Below are 26,508 nucleotides of genomic sequence, written 5' to 3'. Positions count from 1 at the left end.
TCACTGATGACATCACATGCAAAATACATTTTGATGAAAAGTCCCTACAAGGAGTTGTGTTTATATTCTTGGTAACAAGATGTCAGGGGTGATTGGGAGACCTATTGTGAACTACTTAATCTATTAAAGAATGTACTCCACTAAAATCATTGTATTGGAGTGTTGTTGTTAATACAGAAACCTAATCATATATAAATATAGGCAATGACTGCAGCATGTACCATAGAAGCACACTATTTATAATCTTGTACTTTTGGATAGTACAATAATGAATACTACCTTATCCGAATTTTGAGTAATGTTAAACATGTAATAACTAGCTAACATTTCAAGACTTACAACACTTGTGCTGGTACAAACAATATATATGAATAACCTCAATGCATACAAATCAGAGGCACATACAGGGAAACTAAAGTAAAGAAGAAAGAAACCGCATCATCAGAAAATGTTAATGACATTAAAGTTTATCTTCATGAATTTGGCAGGGTCAGCTCATCCTTTCAAGATCAATACGGTATGCAGTCTTACTAACAAATGAAAAAATAATGACAGCATTTTCATTATTTTATTTAAATGGACTATCCAACTCTTTCCTCAAATATTCTAGGACTGGAGTTAGAATATAAAATGACACCAATCCTAAAGTATGTTGGGGAGGATGTTTGGTGCATTTAAATAAAAGAATGAAAATATCGAAAAATACTGCAGTTATTTTTTCATTTGTTATAAACACATGGATCCCCGGTCAATACATTGAGTACCACTTTGTGGGATAATGCATTCTTCTGTTATTTTAGTGCTTTGAGACCTATGGGTGTGTATCGCTATGTAAGAAATACATTATTATTATGAACTATTAACTTTTTCAAAAAATCTATTTTTAATCCCTTTTGACTCGCTTAAACTCTGTGTCTGAAATATTCCAACAAGAAAGTTTATCTCCTCCCACCCCCAATTGGAAACTGTGTCAAATCCATCCAAGGTTCAAAAGTTATTAAGCATAGAAATAAAACATGTGTTTCAATAAATTCCACTGCTTTGCCCAGAGGTGCAAAGTGCTTCCACATGCACACAGCAAAAACAGCTGGATGGGTATACTTCCAATTAGTACCCCTGATGAAGCCGCTCTTCATGTAAACACACATGCAATTGGTGGAAATGCAGGCTTTACCCGACACACAATCCCCTACCGCATGTCCCTCGCGGTGCACTTCTGAACAACTCACTTCTTCAATACATATCCAGACTTCCTCCTGATGCACCATGCTTCTTTGTAGCCCCTCGTCATCTAAAAAAAGAAGAGCTAGCCACTGAACACATCTGGTATTCCAAAAAAGCCATTGGGCAAAAATACCCTCTGCAACTTTCTGCCAAAAATCTGTCATTGCATGCACCTCCATGGCATGTACACCAATCACTCAATTCGAGCCACCGCTATACAGCTGCTATCAAACGCTTGAGTAGAATCCTGTCAAATCGTGGCTGTTACAGGTCATCGCAATGCTTCTTCCATAGAAAGTTATTGGCAGCCACAAGCCGATGAAAGATTGAAGTGGTCGTTCATCCTGCTTCATGGCTCAGTCAACCATTCTCCTTCTACTACTAGTTCCAATGTGACTTCTGCAAACCGTTTCCCTTCCATTTCCAGCTTTGTTCCATGTTCCTCTGCTGCCTAATCTGTCACCTTGTCAAATTCTGTTTCGGAATCAAATTGCATTCCTCAATTCACTAATTGTTCATTCACCTTCCTCGGAAATGTACAATTTAATTCACACTAGAACTATTCATCAAGTCAAGTGTCTCATGTATAAGGTTTCCTGTTAAATATTTTTATTGTTCTCCCTTAATGTTTGATTTTCCTAGCTGTTTTCACATCTTGTTCAATTTCATTTCACTCCCCTTTTCTTTTTTCATGAACTGTGATTAAATATTTTCCTGATTTGATGTTGAAGCTGGAGAAAGCTGTCTTTCCTTTTTTTTTTGCAGGCATCAATTTGCTGTTGTTATTCTCCAGAAATATTTGGTTTTCCTACATGTTCAAACATCTTGTTCAATGCCATTCCACTCCCCTTCTCTGTATTCATGAACTTTTAAAACATTACGTTATTGGTTTGATGTTGAAGCTTGAGAAAGCTCCTTTTTTTGCATGGATGACTAGTAATGGATGCCAATTCTGGTAATTGTGTGTGTCCTCACTCCATGCCCCTTCAAATCACCCTCTGATGTTCACACCATTTAATGCCGTCTGGACAAATCTTACAGGGAGCACATTGAATAGTTTGAATAACAGCTTGTTGCGTCTGTCCTGCACTGAAAGTCCGAAATATAATGTGGCCATTATTCATTTTTATGGTTCATTCTGCGCAGATATTAATTTCACAAAAATGCAATGGAAATCCATGCAATCAATATGGCCAGCACTGCCAGACACTTTTGTATTCTGTGCATATCAGCTTTGTACAGGAATGCAATGAAATCCACCTTACACATTTTCCGTAGTATTTCTGTACAATGCCACTTTTTGAATCTGTGCACATTAGCATTGTACAGGAATACAATGCAGTACAATGGAATACCCTTTTTCCATTCTATTCCTGTTCAATGCCTCCGAATCACTTCTCCCAACATGGCGGCCAAGCTTTCCATGACGGGAAAGGTACCAATGCATTCCACTCTTTGCAATTCATCTCCAGGCTTCTGAATCCACACTGAAAAGATGGTAAGCCAAGTTCACTGAATGTTTCCCCATCCCGCCGCCCGCTCATCTATTAGAATTCCGAGACACAAGCCGGAATACTAATAGCAATAAGCACCTTGCTGTGAGGGCATTACCGAGTCAGGTAATGCCCCGGGGTCTTCTTTAACTATAGGTCCCAGGGCATTACCTGACTCTGTAATGCCCCCACGGCTCAGGCTTATTGCTTAAATAAGAAACAAGTTGGGCACAAGGCAGTGCTGATATTGCTTTTGATGGATTGGTGTAAATCCATGCAGTATTTATTTTTTAACACAGAAAAGGGGGTGTCCCCAGTCCAAAAAATCTTTTCTATTTCTCCAGTAGTGCTTTGTAGCAACTGAAAAAATTAAAAACTACAATTTTCCTTTACAAATGAGAACCTTTCCCCTGATAATCCAAAGGGAAAATGAAAAAGAAAATGCTCAAAATTAAATTTGCACGACAGAAAGGGGACGACTCACACATGGGTAATTGTGGAGGAAAAGAGGACTAGTTGTGAGATTTACACTGGGTGGGGCCAGGCCTTTTTTAAGCCAAATTTTCAACTTTCATAAGTAATTTTGTGGGATGACCACATGATTCTAATAGGGTTTTTAAGTGCATCATGGGAAGACACAAGGAAAAGTTGTTATTAGGAGAAGGGCTAACGGCATTTCGACTTTAGGATGTAGGTGGGATGACCAAAAAAGGGAGGGATGCACATTTCCCCTTTTTTAATGGCTTGGCAGGCGAAGAACGTTGGTCTGGAGGGTTGCTCAGAGCAATTCCAGAGGTTAACATTAATTCTAAACCTTCCAACTATCATCTCTTTCTATTTGCTTTAATCTGGAAAGGGCATATGCATCACCATCAGCAATACTTTATTCAGTGCTTGGCCATAAAAAGTTTTCAAATGTATTAAACGTTTCACATAGCAAGATATATCTTAATCACTGTTTATATAAAATCTGTATGATGATAAAATTATTAAAATAAGATCTACCCCTATTACTTAACAATATGATAGTCCAAAACCATTTTAAAACCTGGAATGATGAGAGAGAATGTTTGCAGATCACTATATTGGCAAAAATAATTATAAACAACTATGATTGATCCGGTTGTAATACGTTTCTTATTTTCTGTTTTGCAATAGCTTTGATCTTTAACCATGCCTTATGTAGAAATGAAGCGACTGGTAGTACAATTGATAAATATTATTACAATCGATAAAAAATGGTCACAGAAAGCATCTTCTCAAGGTAATGTACAGGGGATAATCAGACCAAAGTGAATGTCCATTTCAATTTTGTCCATGCAATATGAACATTGATTCATAAGGCTGTGTTGTTTTCCAGAGGTATGTAAGAGTGCCCAACTAATGAGTACCCACTATACAGTTCTTATTTATTGAACACACATATCTGGGTATTAATGGATCCAGATAAGGTTCATACCAATACATACTTTGGGCATAATTCACAAAAGCGTTTTATAATGGCAAAACCGCATAGGAAAACGCTCTTCGAACAGGGCCTTTATGTTCCCAATATTTCTGGGAATTTGATGATGGTGTTATCCCCAACATTGTTCCTTCAATCTCTTTTCTTCTAATTTTTTCTGTTATTATTTCTTTGTAACTCACTTTTACTAGGGACAGACTGATACAGTTCATTACTATCATCTGCATTATTAATGTAGATAGATCAAAGCATTTTGTAATTCATTTGTTTTCAATGTGAGTTATGTCTACAATTTGAAGGGCCTGTAATTACTAACTATGAGTTCATGCAGCATTAAGTCGTGTATTTCAGATTGAATAATCTTAAAAGAACGGACCAATTGAATGCCAAACATGTATTGCAAATGAGTCATGTATAATCAAATACTATCATTACAACATATTGCTTTTTCTTTCCTTTCTTTTATGTTAAACCTAATTAATCCAACCAATACCCATTCCTTTTCTGTCTTTCTGCACGTATAATGAAATGACTGCATGCATGTATGCTTGTCTACTTTTTATTCTGTGCACTTATGTAAAGAAATGTGAATTGAACATATGCCCTATTTTTTTTAAACAGGCTCTTGTGAAGCCGAAACACGTGTCATAATACAGGGCACTCAAATAATTTGCATAAACCATTTCAATACAATTCCTTGAAAAATACTATTGTGTGGCACAGTTATTTGGTGTGAAAACAAGAACTCTTCATTACTATCATGGTGGTTAGTAATGCTTTTTATGTGTTTGAACAAGGACACAGGATCACTGCTCTCTTGATTTAGTAGGTCTTGGATAACAATTGTATATTGTAGTCACAATGGTTCTGACCAGGTTCTGATCCAGAGCATTATAGGTTTCAAAAATAATAAACGGCCAATATGATTTAAATTAAGTTCAACAAGGGGAAGGTGGCGGCACTATTTGGTAATAATAGCACTCTTTATAAGAATTTATTTTCTGAAACATTTAACATTTTACAATTACAGCATCCACACAATTCTGCCCCTTGCAATGCAGCAGCGTGTGCCTGAACATGATAGACTTTCAATACTGTACTGAATGCTCCATCCACTAGCAAAATTCACAATTGCAGAACTATATCTGTTTATGGTAGAATTAGCTTTTTATATTTGAAAAGTCCAGCTACCATTGTCCTTAAACCTTAAGCCTAGGTAGACAAAACTTTGACTTGTTCAATCTTACAACCATTGATATTTACTTGGAGGTTTACATATGTTTTCCTTACTGGTTTAAAAAACATGGCTTTGGTTTTGTTGAGATTAATTGACAGGCCGTAGTCATAACATAATTTACAAATAGATGCAGCTGTTCCCTTAAAGGAATGGTTTGGTCAAAAAATGTTATTGTCCCTAAGGGTCGGCCATGTGTTTTTAAGCCTAAGTCGCTCGATTTTAGAAAAATGTCCTATTGACCTTACTCGAGTTTTTGTCCATTAAACACACGCGAAAACAGGCACTAGGGTGCTGCCATTTTGTGATAATCCTATCACTTGCCGCATCGCCCTGGCTGACCTGCTTTTGCGGCACTAAATCATATCCCCCGCCCCTGAGCCTGACATTATCAAAACATTCATATTCCCCGCCTCTCTCCATGACGTTACTGTGCTGCGTAGGCAAACTTGCCCAGTCGTCTTCTACGCGACTTCACACAGAACCCGGAAACCAACACAGATGAACTCACAACACAGTGCGCCGCAATTCGGAATATGAAACTGTACTTTAAAATCAAACAGCAATACGGTACATTTGGTAAAGTACATTTATTTGACATTAAATGTTTGGAGAATATTCAGCAATTGGCATATTAAATCGGAATGGATTTTTTTTTTCTCTCGATCCGCAAATCCAGAAAAGTTTATCGTGAGTCACAGGGTTTTCGTTAAAAGAAGCACTTTGGACGCACGGTGAACCACAAGGCTGTTCCATCAACTAGGCACTAGGCCACCGTAAAGGTCGATATGTTGCTTCTAGCTGCTAGTACCGCGTAAGGGCATATGGCTCCTTGGCGATCGTCCCATAAAATGATCAATGTAGTGCAGTTGTTTACAAGAAGCTGCAGTTGGCGGTTGAAAAATACGTCCGCTGGGGTCTGGAATAGGTGGCAGTGGCAATACGGTAGGATGTACCTGTTTAGAAAACATAAAAATTGAAATTAGTCTCACCAGCCGATCTTTATTACTATTATTCATTTTATTTATTACGGGCGAGCTGAAACTGTTTGCTTGCGAGGATAGTGCAATGGAGTATGTTCGGCTCTAAAAGCAATGCGAAAACTAACGAAATAAATCGAGGGAAACACACAAACTAATGATTTTTTTTACCGTTGAACCACTGAGAAACGACTGTTTGTCTACATGCGTGTCGAATGGGCACATGCATGCCCATGTGCCCGGTAGAAAGACGATCCCACAAATGTTGTACTTGCTCTTCATTCATTCCTTCATTCATTCATTCATTCATTCATTCCGGTATAAAAGCGTCTAAAGAGTTACTTACATTATATTTGTCATTTCCATTGTATCTCTGCTTAATGCAATCCGTAAATCCCACTGTGTTCGTGCCAACGATTTTTCATATACTGAACTAACATGAAACTCGGTCTAGTTTCAGAATATTCAGCCTTATCGTCTCTTACGTTATTGCCCCCCTCCTTCAAATGAAGTCCTTTCGGCATGGTCCCTGTCTCTCAAGGTCAAAAAACAATAGAACCTTATACTGCCAGTGCGATTCGCGGGCCTCTTCAGCCCGCGAGCAAAAAATCAAAGCCGCTGACCTTCACTCTGCATGAGCGTACATTCTTACTTTGCAACATCCCCTCTAAAGCCATCTGTGAGAACTTGAATTTTTGACTCCATGTTTGTACTAGGCCTCAATGTGCAAATGCAAACTGGCTTCTCTCCCATCTGCAACGCCTCGCTTGGCGTGTTCTAAGGCCCCCAATTTTGTCCTCGTTGTCCGCAAGCTTTGCAGCCCTAGAGAACCATAACTATGGAGACATTGACTTTTTGGGGGAAGGTCAGGGAAAGTATAAAGTACCCGAGGAGTTGAGTTGAAAGTGAGATTCATTGTTTATTTGTTTTTATTATTTGCAATACGCAAGCCTCCCCTCGGTTAACAGTGCGCAGCATTTACATGAGATTGCAAAACCTAGTTACAGCAACAAAAATATATACATACACATATTCACAAGGTCAGCGATATGAGGTGAATAGAGAGAGAAGTCAAAGATGACACCCATGTTGTTCGCCACCTAAGATGGTGAATGGAGGGTTTAGGGTTAGCATACTTTGTATGCACACTGTGCAATAACATTATTTTCAAAAAGACAATCAGATTACAATGATTTATTTAAACCGGGATTTGAACTTCTCAACGAGCTCTGCTTTGGGTGGACATGGCACAGTGACAATGTTTGGTGGCAATGCATCAGTGCTCTGCACAGAAGCACTCAAAATTCCATATCTGTGCTTCTCTAGTACGCTAACAATAAGGCCTTTAACAAAGTCGAACTCCATTTCCTCATATACTGGTTTTACCCCCCATTTCTTAGTTCTTTTTCTAAAGGTCGTAGTGTAGCGAGGCATCCCTACATTTCCCGTAGTTCTAGACTGTTCATGGCCCACATTCTTGTTATGGGCCAAGACCGCTAATAGAGTCCTATGTTTCATGCCCTGTAAGCTGAAATGCAATCGCTTTGGCCTGTACTTTAGGCACATATTGTGGAACACCTCCAATTCTCCTGTGTGACAGAATTCTGTCAGTCCCCTCAAATCTCTTAATAGAGTTTTATCGAAAACAATCTTCTCAATGGCTTTGTGTGTGGTTGAAGATGCAATCAACCACTTCTTCTTCCATGCCTCCTCTGTGGACAAAGGGCCATGTTCACATTGGTGGAAATGTTGGTTTTCTGTCCAGCGGTGAACGTTGGTACAGTGGTGCATCAGTGACCGCCATTTTCCAAGTAGGATTTCCACTGACCCTTCACAAGTTTTGGAGCTCCACCAAAGATGGTTGCTGATAGACTGGGACCACCGTGAAATACTTTCTACACCTTTTTTTTCCCTGCAGCCGAGATTTTCTTATTGATTGATTTAGCAATATGCCATACGTCAAATTGATGTTTAATATGTGGGAACTGCTCTCTCATTGTCTTGGCAATTGAAACGTGTCTGTCCGTGGCTGTGAGGTCGATGTGAGTTCCCCTTGATTGTAGATATTGCAATGATTTTATAAATCCTAGTTTCTCCATGGCCACTGAGGATTTACATTGGGACACCTGCACGACCACCGAACACACAATTTTCTTACTATCCATGTCCTGAAAGTGGTAGGTGCAGTACTTGGCAGAAAATCCAGGGCTGTCGCACTGTCCATCGCCAGCTAGCCTGAATCGTTTCCCTTCAAATGTACTTGCTAGAGACAATTGTTCAATTTTCCAAGCATCACTAATGGCCGGAAACAGATAATCATTTTGGTATTTGTAGTACTGCGTTTTAGAAATGAAATGAAGTCCCACAAACTGAAAGAAAGACTCTAACTTTCTAAAACTGGACCCACTAAAAAGTGAGGCAGCTGCACACAGTAGATTGCCTGCTGGCAGCTTCCCCAGCATCGGTTGTGCAGACCATGAGAACGCATGATTTAATCTACAGACGGCATGTATTTTGACGTTACTGCCTTGTTTTTGACGAGTCACATGAATCAATGGCTCCCCACATACTTCCCCTCCAACTGAATGCCCACATTTCAACATACTTATAATATCCATCAAACAACTGTCGAATACTATGTATTTGCCCTCTTTCAATAGACTGTCATCCGGCGTGAAAGTTGTTTCGGACTGTGCAGTTGAGGACATATCAACAAATTCGAAAGAAATATTGCTGGTATTAAGTTCTGATGCGTCGTTGGGTGCTGCTGCTTGTTCATTCTCTGTCATTTCAACATCTGTTACTTCAGCATTGATGGGAGAACACAACATTGTCGACAGCTTTTTGGGTGGCATTTTATTGGCGGGTGTGTGAATTGATCTGCGACTACTTCAGAGCTATCTTCAATACATTCAGTATCACCTTTTGGTGGTGCAGTCGAACTGTAGCAATGGTCCAATACAACTTTACTGGATTCTCCGGACACATTCAATTCATGTTCTGGCCATTGGACATGAGCATCCCGAGTCTCAACACGCCGCGTCTGAATTAATAGTTCCTCCATAGTGTAAATGGTTTGGCAAGCAACATCTCTCATTTGCTTCACTCTCTGTGTATGTATAGTTCGTACACCCACGGGTAACTAGAGGACAGATTGGAAAAGGGATGTTCATTTTAAACACAATATAAAGTATAGTACAATTGACAGGAAAAAAACATAATATAGTCCCCAACACAAAACAATTCCTAAAATTATGAACTGTGTTTGTAACTAATCTTATTTTTGTTTCTTTTCTTTACAACTTTCTTGACTCGAACTTCATCATCTGCATGCTGTTGCTCCGATTTGTTTCTGCATGTCTTCCCTTCCTCTTGCGCTGCAACGACTATATTTTCTGGATCCGCATAGACAGCACGGAATGACGCTCCATCGACTCCCTGAAACATAGTACTTTCATTACTATGTATCACAATATTGAAAACATAAAACACACGTGAGGACGAACACACAGTTACATCTCAATAGCTAAACACAAATTAAACATTCTGTAGAACAATCAAACGAGAAGTATTCAAGCTCTGATGATCTAGTTCGATGGAACTGTCAGTATCCATACCTCTGGCTCCGCATGGACTGCCATGATTGGTTGTATTGGAGGGGAGGCATCAGCAACTCCCTGAAACACAGTACTTGCATTAGTATGGTTTTCAATATTGGAAACATAACACACACTTGAATATCTAAATATGATCAGATTTCATCGACTTATTTCTATGATTTATTTACCTCTGCATCACCTACAAGGGATGATGTAATTGTAGAGGAAGCTCTGTCGTCTCCCTGAAACACAGTACTTGCATTAGTATGGTTTTCAATATTGTAAACATAACACACACTTGGGGTCGACGGCACAGGTACATATAAAGAGATAACCACAAATGATGCATTGTCTAAAAGAATCAAGGAATATCTAAATATGATCAGATTTCATTGACTTATTTCTCCAATTTATTTACATCTGCATCATCTAAATGGGATGTTGTTATTGTAGTGGAAGCTCTGTCGTCTCCCTGAAACACAGTACTTGCTTTAATAGGGAAGAAAGTATAGCAAATGGAATCACGTTATATGATGATGCTCGATGGAGCTGTCAGTATCCATACCTTGTGCTGCCGAACAATATGTAGGGATGTTGTAAATGTAGTGCGCACGTCCGAAAGCTGTTGCGCCGATTCGTATACGCAAGGTCCCACATCCACTTCCCCTGGAATTCTTGAATGTCAGGCTCTGCATCAAGTGCAGGTGTTGACGCTCTATCAACTGCCTGAAAGATAGTACTTGCATTAGTAAGGATTACAATATTGAAAACATAACACACACTTGGGGTAGGCCGCACAGGTACATATCAATGGCTAACCACGAATGAAACATTGTGTAGAACAATCAAACGACAAGCATTCCAGCTCTGATGATCTAGTTCGATGGAGCTGTCAGTATCCATACCTCGTGCTGCTGAAGAACATCTAGTGATGTTGTCAATGTGGTGGACGCTTCAGCATCTCCCTGAAAGACAGTACTTGCATTACTATGGATAACACTAATCATAACTGAAAACAAACACCAGTGGACGATAACTAAGGTGTATATCAATTGGAAAGCACTAACAAAACATTCGGTAAAATAATTACACGATACAATAAAAATATTACTTGACATGCATAGAACAAGTCTGTTGCGGAATAGCAAAGTAAGATTACCTGACACGCGCTAGAAGTGGTTGATAACTGCGAGCACGTCACGGATGTACGTTCACCCCTGTTCCTCCAAAACTATCAAGGACCACATCGACTCCCTGGCTCCTGCCCTGGCTGACTTTTGCAACCACTCCTTGGCCTCTGGAGTCTTCCCTTCCCCCCTCAAGCACTCCCTTGTGCACCCTCTTCTCAAGAAACCCTCTTCCGACCCCTCCTGCCCGGCTAACTATCGCCCTATCTCCATCACTCCCTTCCTGGGCAAGCTCCTGGAGAAACTGGCCATCTCCCAGCTTAACCTCCATGCTGAATCTGTTGGTAGTCTTCATGACCATCAATCTGGCTTCAGAGCTGCCAGAAGCACGGAAACTGCTCTCCTGAACATCCGTGAAGACCTGCTCTTGAACCTCGATTCCAACACTCCGTGTGTTCTCATTCTGCTCGATCTCTCCTCTGCCTTTGACACTGTCAACCATGCCATCCTGCTCAACCGTCTCCGTGAAAACCTGGGTATCACTGGTCAGGCTCTGGCGTGGCTGACCTCTTTCCTTTCAAATCGACCCTCCCAGGTCCAACTGGGGTCCTTCCTCTCCGACATCTTTTTCTCCACCTGTGGTGTCCCCCAGGGATCTAATCTCTCTCCCTGGCTGTTCAACCAGTATCTGGCACTCCTTGCCCACCGCATCGCCGCTCTCTGCCCTAATTTCCAGTGCTATGCGGACGATACCCAGCTCATTTTCAGGCTACCCTCAGCCTCCCCCTCTCCTTCCCTCATCTCTGACTGTCTGTCTGCTATCCAGGAATGGTGTGCCGCCAATGACCTCTGCCTTAATGCCAGTAAGACTGAGATTCTACTCATCGGTACACCCACTCCCTCCTTCCCTGCAGCTCTCTGGCCTGCCTCCCTTGGCCCCCTCCCTGCTCCTACCTGCAAGGTAAAAAACCTTGGGGTCATCTTCGACTCCACACTCTCCTTCTCTCCTCATATTTCTGACGTCGCTAAGAAGTCACACTACCAGCTGCACCTCCTCAGAGGTATTCTTCCCTTCCTCTCCTTCCCCCAGAAGCTCACTGTCTCCCGAGCCCTGGTTCTCTCGAAGCTGGATTACTGTAACAGCCTCTATCTTAATCTGCCTGCCTCCACTCTCCGCCCTCTGCAACTCATCCAGAACAGAACTGCGAGACTTGTCCTTGGCCTCAAGCCCAGGGACCGTATCTCTCCAGGACTGAAATCTCTACACTGGCTCCCAGTGGCTGCGAGGATAAAGTTCAAAACCCTCTGCATTGTCCACAAGGCCTTCTGGGGCCTGGGTCCTAAATACCTTCAACTCTCTCTTCCCAAATATCTTCCTTCCCGAGCCCTTCGCTCATCCGCCTCCAACTCCCTCAGGGTCAGCCGCTTCTCGAAGCAACGAGCTGGGGGTAGATCTCTCTCCGCGGCAGGGGCCTCCCTCTGGAACAGCCTTCCTGCCTCCCTGAAACTTGAGGAGAACCATCTCCGGTTCCGCAAGCACCTCAAAACCTTCCTCTTTGCTTCTGCTTTCTCTCTCCCTCTCCCCTGCTGAACAGCTAATATCCTTCACTGAAACTGCACTGATTCTGCAACTGGACCACTCTTAACGGCCTCGGTCCTGGGCCCAGCCACTCTCCACTTGCACTGATGCACTGGAACCCCTCTGCACTGCGGGACTGTCTCTGTATCCCTACAGCCTCCCCCCCCCCTTTCCCAGCACTTGTTCTGCACTTACCTTGCACTTGCCACCAGCTGGCCCTATTTATTTATTACTTTACGCCACTTACCTTGTACTGCACTTCCCCCCTCCCCTTCCCCTTGCACTTTTTCCCCTCCCCCACCCCTGCACTTGCGCGATCTGAATGACACCTGGCCTAGTAGGATCGTTGTCTGTCTCCCCTTGTTCCTCCCCTCCCTGCCTCGTCGCGCCTTGAAACACCTGTGTATAGGCGCGTTACAAATGCCATATCATATCATATCATATCATATCAATGTTCTTGCTTCAGATTCAAGGGATTGTCAAGCAGTTGTAAAGGTAAATTATTGATTGATAATGAAATGCCAATATTAAAAATTGACATGTAAGGAGACAGAATACTTGAGATTAATGCTATTGAAAATGCGCAATATAGCACAGTTCCCTGTGCCCATATATAGATTTTGTTTGTAGGTTATGAAATCGAAGGGACACAACACCTAAAATATCAATGAATCCATTTGGCTACCTACACACTACTGCAAGGCCTAAAGCTAAATCTGGACACTTGACTCACCAGTGGCGGAATGTGGACGAATAGAGTGTGAATAGCATTTGCAAGCAATTTCGTGTCATTCGCCGTTTATTCTTCTTTGTTACCCAAGATGTTGTGTACATGTTCGAGGAAAAGTGCCGGCTGCAGATGCGGTATCAATCACCCCTCTTGTCCTCTAAGACTTGTTGGACTCTTTTTTCCAGCTGATCCAATGGATATCAGCAATGTCTGACCCATTCTCTTATTTGATCAACAGTTTTCGGTAATACATGCATTGTAGTGCCTTCAGGTTTAGCATGGGTCTTCGAAGGGCAACCGCTAATCGAACAAGCAGGCATTGTTGAAAATTATGAAAAGTAAATATCAACATTATTATACAATCTTGATGAATAAAAATGTGATACAATAGTAAATGAACCATACAATGTTCAATGCAAGGTTTGTTTTGGTCGCAGGAACTATACTAGTTTATCATGTGCGGCTTAGCATTTGCATAAATTGCAGAAATGTATAAATGATGTGACTAAACCCTGAACATGTGACTCTTCCCTTGGATGTTCTGTCTTGCACGAGAAGGAGACATGCTTACATTATAGACTGGACCCCCGAATGATGCAATTCGATGATAATTGACACAGATGAAAATAAATAGATCTATTGATAGCATAAAAATGTAAACTCAAGTCAATATCAATGAGACCAATGAACATAGCACTATTGAGTACTCTACTCGCAAATAGATAGAAATTTAAAAATCAGCGAAATATGACTAGGATACATGGCCTTACCTTGACCAAAAAACAGTTGGATTCAGCAAGCAGAGCAGTTTGTTGCAGGAGAACAGGTAGATGGCCACAGGTAGCACACTGACGAGTTTGCTCGAAGCGGTCACAGAAGTTCACGGATAGCACGACGACGAGCAGATTAGCATAGATCTCAGTGGTTCTCAGGTAGCACGTTCAGGAGTTGACTTGCAAAGCACAAAGATGTTCTCATGAGACATATCAAGTGGTTTATAAAGTATTACAAACAGGGGTGTGTTTGTGAATGAATGACGTGTGTATGTCTTGATATTATGTGGTTTGCCGAGGGGTGGCCAGCGTGAAGGGGGGTCCTGGCTGGACACACGGGGTCTGAGGAGGCCATGTGAGCGATGGCCCCTTGGCGTGGGATACCTTTTGAAGTGTACATGCTGTTTGGCACCTTGGCCGTTCGCGCCCCTGACAGCCCCCCATGGCAGCACGCATCCACTGGCACGAACTGCCTTTGATAGAGGGGGTGGGATGGATGGGCCTGGGGCGTGCAGATAAGGCAGAGGAAGATTGCTGAATGGAGACACACTTATGTGGTTTGCAGGGGGGCGGCCTGCTTCAAGGGGGAGCCCAGTCTGGAGACACAGAGTCTGAGGAGGCCATGTGAGCGATGGCCCCTTGGCGTGGGATACCTTTTGAAGTGTACATGCTGTTTGGCACCTTGCCCGTTATCGCCCCTGACAGCACACCTTGGCAGCACTCATCCCCTGGTGCGAACTGCCTTTGATAGAGGGGGGTGGGATGGATGGGCCTGGGGCGTGCAGATGAGGCACATGAAGACTGCTGAATGGAGACACACTTATGTGGATTGCAGGGGGGCGGCCTGCTTCAAGGGGGAGACCTGCCTGGAGACACAGAGTCTGAGGAGGCCATGTGAGCGATGGCCCCTTGGCGTGGGATACCTTTTGAAGTGTATATGCTGTTTGGCAACTTGGCCGATCGCGCCCCTGACAGCCCCCCATGGCAGCGCACATCCACTGGACTTGTTATGGACTTTTGTTTTTGTTAAACTAACCACTTTTTTATACTTTATATAGTTATACTTCGCCCTTTATAGGGGAGGAGGGTGGATGGATGGATGGGCCGGTGGGCGTGCAGACAAGGCACAGGAAGACTGCTGAATGGAGACACATTTGAGTCATTTAAAAAATCAAAACAACATTTGTTAAAATATATGTGGTGTTTTATTTTGTTTCTTTTTTTGATGGCACAAAAATACAAAACTTTACACATTGTACAGGTCAAGTTGCAGCACAGCGAGGGAAAATCCCCTGTACTGACCGCTGTCACTCGGGAACGTTTCTCTTATGGCACGAACGGCACAGGCGGGTATTACTCTTCGAACGATAGGCTACCAGCCGGTACCACCTGTGAAAAATAATGATACAAACTGTTTTTAAATCACCAAGATAAGTTGATTAAACGTTTGTTGTCAATGACAATTCTTGTAACTAATGGCATTCTGCTCGGACAAATGCTTTCTAGACACTGCACACTATTGAACGACTTTCATGCATTACAATGATATGTAGATGTAATTTTGGATATAGGAAACGACCATGAAATAGTAGTGGCATCACAAGCAGATTGTACTTACTTGTTACTCGGATTCCGAGGACGAACAGTTGTGCGAAGTTCGTGCATAAGCACCATCATTATCCTCAACACGGACCGTGTGAGGCAGGCTGCCCTGAAGTCTGGCAGCTCGGTGATGCATTGCGGTCGTGGCTCGCCTTCCGAAATGTAGGCCACGCATCCCGAGTTTTCACAGCAGCAGCAGTTCTCCTCCTCCTCGGTCAGCATTAGCTTGCACCGATTGAATGTGTACCAGGTGGAAACACTGTCCATGCGACTAGGTCCAGTGTCTTCATCCTGCTGATTTGTCCTGCCAACTGCTGTCCGAAGCCCCATCGTTTTCGCGTGTTTCCTTTTCCAGTAGTTCCTCCTCGGTATACTCGGGCTCTTACATGTAGAGCATTATTGTAGCCATTGTGTGGTAAACAAACTAAAATAATTTATAGCAATCGTAAAGGTGTTCCCACGGGCTACAAGCGGTAAAGGTAGCTGACCAGAACACAGAAACGAGTCACAGAATACTCAAAGTAACACAGAGAGAGCAATGTAATCGAAAATCTGCTGCTGTGTGTTGTGAAACGGTCTGTTTATACTTATTGAGGAAAGAGGCGTCTTGCCATTTCCATGGCGACACGTCATTAGCTGAAGCACAGCGATTGTTGACACGAGACGTGCTTTGGCGTTGTGAAATAGGCGGTACGTGTCTGCTGATGACAGGCTCAGAGGCGGGGGATAAGATTTAGTGCCGCAAAAGCAGGTCGGCCAGGGCGATTATCACAAAATGGCAGCGCCCTGGTGCCTGTTTTCGCATGCGTTTAATGGACGAAAACTCGGGTAAGGTCCATAGGAAATTTTTCTAAAATCGAGCGGCTTAAAAACACATGGCCGACCCGTAGGGACAATACAAATTTTTGACCGAACCATTCCTTTAATCCTGCAGGGGTCAGTGAAAGAAAAGCTGCATCATCGGTGTAGATTTGTATTGGGCACTTATCAGTGCCCATCTTTGGTGCCTCTGTAAGGGCTGCAATGCGATCATCTATGACTCCATTTAAATATAGTTTCCCACCAAACCCTCCTGAAATGGTTGTTATGTGTCCATGCTTTTTGGACCCTGATCTTGTAGGAATTCTCAAAGCTCATCCAAGTCCATAAATTCTCTTGTTTTTTTTTTATCCTTTTTTTAATCAGCATAGTCAAGTCCATATCAGATGTCTTGCTTTTTTATTAGTTGTCTCATGGCTAAGAATCTTCTCCTCACATCTATTGTTCCTTTTGAATAGTCAGCTGAGATGTATATCTTGTGACCTTCCCATGGAAAGGGGTTCCCTTTCTTGGCTTTTACTAATATCCGTTGCATGTGCAGGTATCTCAGGAAGCATGCTATGAGTGGTTGCAGTGAATTTGTGTTGGAGCTGTCCCTTCTTGGGACCCTATGTGCTCTCTGAGCTTTTAGCTGCCCTGCAAAATCAATTTTCAATACAATTGGTTGTAGTCCAGGTTTCAAGGAAAGTTGCAGGATCTCCTCCCCCTATTTTCTATGAAAAACCAAAAAAGCGGATGTTGCATCATCTGCTGCGATCCTCTGATTCATTCTTTGCTGCTTTCAGTTCATCTAATTGTATCTGAAGAGAGAAGACTTCATCAGCTGTTTTCTCCACACTGCCTTCGTTTCCTCAACCACTGATAGTCTATCTGTGAATTTGTTCATGTCAATTTTGATTTGAGGACCTCCACATGGGTGTCCTTCACCTTCGCATCTTTGCCAGAAACTGTTTGGTTACGTATTGAAAATCGTGGTAGCTTCCAAGGTTTGCTCATAGGCTTCAGTGCTCTAATTGGTCATTGTTTCCGTGTGGTCAGACTGCACATTTTTCAGATTAATTGTTTACTTTTCCTTAGGGCTTGGGGGTTCCCCTTTGCTGATTGTTCTTGTCTGCATGCAGCTGTCTCTCAGTTCGTCTGTCCTGATCAAGCGGGTTGTTGTCAGAACACCTTTGTGATCTTTAATGACTCATGCCACAGATAGGATCTGCACATTCTGGCACTGTGCCTGCATGCTTTTGTCTGTCTGCTCTGCTTACTTATGTCCTTGCTCCATTCATTTTGGGTGTGCTCTTTCTCCTTCTCTTCTGTCGCCTTTTACTGGTTAGTGGTTCACAAACCATCTGTCTTGTTAATTCCCACACTATGTACACAGCTACAGCCAGAGGTAGGCTTGATTAACTCTGTAGGTTCCCCACTCTACACTCTTCTTGGTACCTTTGACTGTTTTTATTGGTGCCACATCACCCTGCATTCATGTTTACTGTTGTGATGTCAATGGAAAAACCTCTCCTCTATAGTCCACCAACTAATTCCAAAATAGGCGACAGGTGTGCACATCATTACTTCCCCTAGTTGCAAGGAGCGATCTAGTTTAATATGGACAGCTACTAATGTATCTTCACCTCCTGAGGCGAGCATTCAATTTCATTTTGCAGCCTCTTTGAAAGCTGTGTCCCCCTCCCACTTACACAAGTCTGGTGTCACCTGTGCCCAGTGGCTCGTCTCCACAGGGAGATCTCTTCCTGTCTTCGTCACTGCAAGTTTCTCCAGATGGACACCACCTTCACTTTCCCCGGCAAAGTTCTTTTTGTGGGTGCCCGTACCCAGGTATATCGCCGGCTCCTTTCTGCTGGCCAACACATGTATACGCTTGACAAGAGCTGAAGCACTGCACCTCATTCAATACAATTCCTATGGAGGCTTTTATTCCAGTATGTCCCATTCTATCCATGTGCCTACTTAGCCTTTCCTTCTGCCTCGTGTTTGATCTCATTCAAGGTCTCCAGGGAGCTCCCAGGTTAGGTGGCCATTTTGCAAACTGCTGCCCACTCCCCGTGGACCATGGTCTTGGACACTAATTGTTGTAGTGTGGCAAACATCCATGGACAGTGGGACAGTGTTGTTTATCCTAAAAGGAGGAAACTTTCCAGTGGCCTCACCCACAGGCTGTTACCGTAATTAATTAAAAGTTCCAGCGGCAACAGCTGAAGTCCATGGTCAGTGTGCCATGATTATTCACTACCTCAGGTGGGATAATATTTCTACAAGCTCCCCAAAATACATAAAGAAACCAGCCTGGCCATAGAATCATCTCTGGATCAGGCATGCTGACTGAGAACATCACTGGCTGGATTGGGAGCATTTTAAAGCCACTGGTAAGAGAGCCACCCAGTACATACAGGACACCACTGATCTGCTCAACAAAGTGGATGATATATGCCCCCTCTTAAGAGGCACATTGCTCGCAACCATGGATGTGGAGTCACTCCACACAAACATTCCCCATATCGTTGGCATTGCCGCGTGTAAGAATGCTCTTGACGATCATAACCCTCTTGCTGACACTGTAGGCAAGTGCATAGAATTCATCTTGACCCAAACTATTTCACGTTGGGTCGTGTTAGCTTTGGCCCGGTGAGCCTTTGAGCCTGTCACCCCTTTCATCAAAGTGGCAGTGGTCCCCTATTTTCCCCTTCAACTTTGCAAGTGGTTGATGGATGCTCGATGGGCTTGCTAGGCATGTACTTCTTCACAGCCTTGTTAAGGTCTGCCAGATATATGAAAAACAGGTTGCTCTTTCAAACAAGGATGAGCTGCTCCTTTAATTTCAGCAATCTCAGACTATCACAGTGCACGCAATGCGTCTCATGACACATTGTCCACATCTCACAAGGTATCTGGCATGCTGCAAAATGGCATTGCACATACGAAAAATGTGCTGCTTGAATAACACTGGACGTTCACATATGCAAACACTTGCAGTGGATATGCGCAAAGGTGTGACTAAGGACGATAAATGTATCTATGTAGACGTACGTGTTTCATCTACCATTGACTAAAGACACTTTTGTGACCTTTGGTTGGAGCTTAACCCAGGAAAGGGTCGTGTACCAATAATTGCCTTCTTGTCTGTAGCGAGCTCGACCTTTAAAAGCAAACACAGCTCTTGTAAATACATTTACTTCGATAAAAATGTTAATGATTAACAATTCCTAAAATAAAACATAATTATATATTTGAATGTTTTAGTAAATTCATGTTAGTTCTCTTAGATTACGGCATTGTCTTGGTACATAATTGCTTTAATTGGTTGCCATAGGAACGGAGAGCTGCTCTCATGCAGGCATTTCCTACTTCCTTGGAAACTAGAATCGTGCTGCCACCGAGTGGCCTTGCTTGGGATGTGCAGGGCTGGCAGAAATGAGTAAAGCCATACGTATGTTGATAGAGTAATGCTGATGTTGACAGTTCAATACTGTCCCAGCATTGACGGTTATCAGATGTCTCCGCCTGAGTACACCATAACCGAGTGGTGGTCTTTCATGTCCACACTAATTGCATTCTGAATAAAATAGACTGAAGTAAAACTATGGACTAGAGCATGCTGATCCCAGTGACATGGCCCAAAATGTCGCCCTCACAATTGCGATGGCCGAAATGACTGACTTTTTTTCTTTAAACACCCTCTTTACACCACATATATATGTGGTGGGGTTATATAATACTATACTAATATAGTGGTGGTGCGGGGGTCTCCCCCCGCATATCTATGTGGTGTAAAGGGGATTTAATTAAATACAAAATAATAATAAAGTCGCCATTTTCAGCCATCACAATTGTGTGTGGTCGCAGTGATCACATAGATCCGTTGCTAATCGTTCACCTTTTAAATAATACATGCGAATATTATCCAACTAAATGATATTAATTTTATAAACTACATAAATAGGAAAGGAATTGGACCCAGATATAATGCCACACAGAAGGAACATGTATGCAACGTAATCGCTGAATATAAAGGTTCTAAAGCCCAATAGAGATAGTAATGCAGAAAAAGCACTATCCACTTTTCTCAGCTAACATCAGCACTCCACAAACACATCTATTTCTTAAAATGATGCAGCAGCGGAGGACTCAAGTCATGTTCTGAAAGCCATGCTGTTTGTCGTGCATACGTGTCTGCATTCCTGGACATATTATGCATGCAGGACAAGTACTAGACTGCAATGTGATGTAATAAACCAATCCTGCTGTTTAAATTCATATCATATGGTACCAAATGAGATCCTGAAAACGACCATATGGTTGCGCTACTTTAAGACTTACACACAACCCAGAAATGTTTGTGTGATAGCCACCTTCTGTTAATCCATGTGTGGCACATACAAAAATATGTTGGCACAGTTACAAATATGGCTAAGACTTATACATAAGGAAATTAAGATGGAAAAAGTCATTTCAGAAGATGCATAGGCAAGACCTCTTGCTTTGGCCTGTGGTGAGAATATTCAGTTATTCCTGGGCTTTATTTGTGTTTGCTTCAAGAGCAGATGCCCTCAGCGATTCCCTTTATCATATTTACTCCATGTGCGAAAGAGCTTTTACTATGAATTTGCAACTCATGTCTGAACATTGTAAAATAATCACCCTGCAAGGTGTGTTTAATCATGTAACTAGGCAGCATTTCAATCCATGAAGGTACAAAAAGATGTTTAAAATGTATTTACAAAATCATCCTGCATTGGTCTTTAGTGGCTTTCTTTCCCCCCTGTTCGTGTGAGCTTGTGTCGGACTTGTTTCAATGTTTCCTGTATCAGTACACTGTGAGTAATATTCCAGTAACCTGTGCAATGCAGCAGCTGTCTACTGCACACTCATCCTGTCCCCTGTATAAAACGGGACAGGTTGAGCTCTAGGAAAAGCAGTAGGATTGTCCCTCAGGCCACAGTCTGAGGGCATAGTCTGAGAATGCCAGTTTGCTGGTTCTTTTATACTTTTATACTTTTCTCTTGCTTTAGTCTTGCCATATCTTGACTTCTGTTGATGTGCTGACTAAATAGGGACTTTGTCCGACAGCTACGGGGATGCATGTATGCCAATAACCATGTATTTGGTACAACTGGCTTTAAAGGTTAAGAATGCGTGTAGGAGTAGCCAGTGAATTTCAGTGAATTTTGATGTTATGCGGTCATATTTGCGGTGACCTTTGATGAGGTGGACAGCATCATGGCAGAAAATTCTCACAGGTTCTATTGGGATGATGCGTAGGTTGTGTCAATAATGCAGGGTGCTTCTTCTGTCCATGTGTCTTCTTAAGCCAACATCATCTATGCATGCTTCCACTTCATGCAACAGTGACAGCTGGTACCAGGATGTGAGTTAGGGACCTGCACTTTGTTGTGGCATTGTCAATGAGAATGAATTCTGTTGTGGTTGACTTCAGCTGCTGGGACCCACAATTTAGGCATTAATAATAGTGTCAGTATCACTGAGTTGAAGGGTAACCTCGAGTGTAAGATTTTGAGTAATAGTAGGGTGCTATGTGCTGGTGGGTTTAGATTTACACTTTGGCAAGACATTTATCAATATTGAGGATGAAGATGTCTGGGGAGAGGTTGGATACTTTGGGTACTTAACATGTGGCATCATATCCTGCATTTTTATGGCTCAATCTGTACACTGTTTGTGATTCAAGGCATGAAGCTAATTGTAGTTCAGTGCTTTGAATCACATGGATGACTATGGGATGTGTAGTAATATGTTGTGGCTATGGTACCAAAGGCTGTTGATAGTTTTAAGCATGGTCAGGAAAAAGTAATCATTTTTAGGTAGGGAATGAAGAGCATAATTCAAAGCAACTTGATAGGTTGTGGTTTTGGTGGTATAAACTCTTCATAATCCTAAATAATTGTCATGGAGAAGATGGTGGTTGCTAAGTTTGTTTTGTAATTGGATGGTGACTGCTTTCTTGATTTTCAAGGATAAATGCATGATGAGCCTGACATCGCCTTAATCATCCATGTTTGGGAGCAAGCATGCCAGAAGATGTCACAATGTTAATTATTATGTTATGTTAGTGTGATTTATACTATACACCGCTGCCATTTTCATGGTCTCCAGGTGCTCTGGCAAATATGTTAAGGAAGCAGGGCTCGGGGGTTGGTTAGTGGGATCGAGAGGGAGAGTGCAAGAGAGCTTTGATGTGCTGTTGGTAGCTTCGGTTCTGAAAAAACGGTCACTGTGTGCTGGGTGTGTTTTGGTCGGTAGTGGCCAATCGGTGTTTTGTAAATGCATGTGCATGGGTGGTTTGTTTTTCGGTGGTGTGTTTAGGGTAGTAGGTGTTGCACTGCAGAATGTGTGTGGTTTGTGGTGCTTTCAGGTTTCTGTTGAGATAGAGGTGAGTGTGAGTTATATTGAGTTATATTGGCATTTTGGAATTGGCATAAGAAGTCATTAACTATGACGTGGAGTGTTGTGCATGGTTCTCTATTGAGAGGACTTTCATAACTGTAGATTAAATTATGTCATTGATCATATTTCCTTGATAGGATCATATTCAGAGACCATCTTAATGAAGTTCCAATTGGTTACCTTAACTAATGACATGAAGAGTATTTGGTTGGTTCCGTTTGCTATTAACGATATTTGATTCTCTATGTCAAACATGAAAAACGGATTGCTATGCAAGTGTCGGAGGAATATGACAATATGGAATGTGAGTGAGCACAGATACTTCTTAACTTCTTGTAAAATAACTCTTTCTGGTAGAGCGTTTTTTTAAAATTTATTTTAGCATCAATTAGTTTTCAAGAAAACTTTAAATGCATATGGTGTAATTAATATTAGAAAAAAGAAAACGAAGAACCAAACTAAAAGTTACACAACTATATAGGGAGGAAAATTTGAAAACAAGAAAGACTATATATCTAAATTTAGGAAAATGTCTCTCACAAAATTCAACAATGCCAAAGTCAAGGATACTTTTCCTCCCCATCTTAAAATGGACCACCTCTCGTGCGGAAGTTTGGACTCAAAGTTCTCAAAATGTTTTCCCAACCATTTTTCTCTGGAGGCCGAGAGTGGAACACAACTCGTTACTAAATGTTGTAGAGTTTCTACCTCCAAGCCACAGCATCGACACATCGTTGTCCCATCTTCCCTTTTTTTGGACCTTCTCCCCAGCACCTCCCTTGTAGGCAATAGGTTCAAACGAAATCTCAAAAAGAGCTGCCTTTCTGAGTAGGACGGAAATTTGTCGAGATATGGGAGCACTGTGCCTCTGCTGTAGTATTCGTCACGTCCCAAGGTTATGGATGGGAATAAACTGAGCCTGTCCTGGGTGACGATCCAGTCCCAATCCAACAGTTTGTTCTTTACCCTGGACAGATTTTCCAGTAGCTTGTCTACATTTTGGGCGATGACATCCAAGATGCCTGTACATGTGTTCTGCCATGTATTGAGAGCTGGTGTCTGGCTACCTAACAGTGCTTCTTTTATAGCCAAAAACCCACTTCTTTCCAGAGGAACCAAGCATTTGCTGTAGAGGGTTAGTGATTTCCAAACCATAGCGATGTAGAGTGAAGTAAGCCCCAGTTCTTTCCTCATGCATTATATTGGAAGAGATGAGGCTAATCTCAATACCCTTTTCCAAAACTGACTTTCAAGCACACGCCAGACCTCTGGTGCAAGAAAGAAGTTGGCCTCAGCAGCATAGGTCAGAACTGGAGAAACTTTAAGTTTGTAAAAGTCAATGAGGGGACGAAGTGAGAAGGAACAGTAGCGTGACTTGATTAGAAGCGCTTGTGATGCCAAATTTTTTACTTTACTTCTTAACCTAAGAACACCCGGACCATCTTGGATACTGTCGTTTAGTGTAATGCCAAGGTAAACCATTGACGAAACCACTGGAACGACTTCCCCCATTAGGTACCACCTGAAGGTTTTAGCAGAGTTCATTGTTCCTAGCCCCATGATTTTCGATTTTTTTGGGTTGATTCTCATTCTGTTTTCCTGAACATAAAGTTCCAATGCTTTTAGCTGTCGCTGTAGACCTATCGCAGTCTGATCTAATAAAAGCAGGTCATCAGCAAACAACAGCCTACCCACAGGGGTCCCACCAATCTTTGGTGGGAAGCTTCTTACTGCCCCAAATGCTTCAAACATATCTGATATAAATAGGCAGAAAACAGCTGGTGCCAAACGACACCCCTGCTTCAGCCCATTTTCAGAGACAACTTTGTTGAATAGAGTTCCTTTTCTGTCTAGTCTAATTTGGAGGGTTGTTCCTGTATGGAGAGCCTCCAAGGGTGCCCTCAGATTGTTTGGGCAACCCCATTTCCTTAGTTTGTTCCACAGAAGGCCACGGTCAACAGAATCAAACGCCTGTTCAAAGTCTATGGACGCAATGTAAATGGTTTTGTAGTTTTTACCCTTGACCATACATTTTAGTGTGTTGATAATTAGTATGTTCAGGGATGTACCAATACCCTTGCGGAACCCCGACTGCCAGGGATCCTGGTGGTGTAACCACCAACTCCAAAGGTTCAGATTTTTCAGGAGCACTGCGGCGAATATTTTCCCCATGACATCCAATAGGGCGATCGGTCTATAGTTCCCAGGAACAGACCTATCACCCTTCTTGAAGATCGGTACGATTATAGACCTGGTCCAGGAGTCAGGGATCCTTTTGAGTCTCATTATGTTTTTAAACAGGATTTCCATGAATTCAGCCCATTTCTCCGGATCTCTCCTAAGGATGTCATTTGCAAGACCATCCGGGACAGCAGCACGGGATGAGTTTGACTTGTTGATAAGATCCACAATGTCCTGTTTGTCAAAATAGAGATCCCATGGTTCATCCGATGGTAAATATTTGTGGGGTCCGCTGGTGTTTCCTGCAGAGTAAAGATTCTGGTAGTGCTCCTCCCAGGCCTTTGGTGGAATTGGGTTGACAGTTTTTGAGTCAACAGGAGTACATATGTCGTTGATTAGTTTCCAGATACCAGAGATGTTTTTACCGGTGACTAGATTTAACATCTTCTCGCTGTCTTTTTGCAGTATGAGGTATTTGTGTTGAGTGAGCCAATTTCTGTAGCTGTTCTTGGTTTCTTTGTACAGAACTAGGTCACCATGCGTGTTGGATTTTTTGAATTGCTTCCTGGCCCTCTGAACGGCCTTTTTTTTTGGCTGTGATTTGATGGTCATAGGTGTACCTATAGGTCGAGGGACCACTCCTGTCCACAACCTTTTTGTGGAAGACCTTCAATACCTCAGTGTATTCAATGAGGTTAGCACTTTGGTCGTGCTCGACAGGTTTTAACCTCAGTAGGTTGTCCAGTATTGCACCCATATCTTTTCTCTGAATTCTAATTCTGTTTCAACCCGGAGTCAGATTGAGTTGATATTCCGATAGGTGTTGGTCCACTTGGGAATGGTCTATGTTCCATTCCTCCGTTACAAGTTCCAGGATGTTGTGATCGCTCAGGGCCGTTTGAATGACTCTCAGTGATTTTAATTTCCCAATCAGTGACTCAGCTACGAACATATAATCCAGTGTACTGCCTTGATTTGCCCGTTTCCAGGTAGTAGTGGCTGGTAGGTCGCCCAACAGGCTTCCGTTAACCATTAAGATGTTTCTACTTGCTAGTTCTTTGTCAAGGTCGACTCCTCTTGACATGTTGTTTGTGGAGTGCAAAGACAGAAACTCGATTTTACTCCCCTTTTTGTCAAAGCATCCCATATTGAAGTCACCACAGAAGAGGACCTCCAAGTTGGGACGCGAGATCCTAGCGTCATCAATCGCTTTAAGCAGCACTTCCTTGAAGTTGTCCTCTTGCCTTTCAGTGGGTCTCCAATAGATGTTACATACGAGCAGGTTCCA

The 26,508-nt window shown here is 42.4% G+C and overlaps 1 protein-coding gene across 1 annotated transcript in view; it reads left to right on the top strand.

The window, feature by feature from the left end:
* Positions 1 to 26,508, top strand: part of TUB (TUB bipartite transcription factor) — a 1,920,898-nt gene that overhangs the window by 707,641 nt on the left and 1,186,749 nt on the right. The window lies entirely within an intron of this gene.

Source organism: Ambystoma mexicanum, chromosome 11, assembly GCF_040938575.1.
Source record: "Ambystoma mexicanum isolate Mex_15411 chromosome 11, UKY_AmexF1_1, whole genome shotgun sequence".
In the NCBI taxonomy this organism is placed as follows: Eukaryota; Metazoa; Chordata; class Amphibia; order Caudata; family Ambystomatidae; genus Ambystoma; species Ambystoma mexicanum.
The sequence above is the reverse complement of the archived record's forward strand: the minus strand, read 5'-3'. Positions and strand labels throughout refer to the sequence as shown.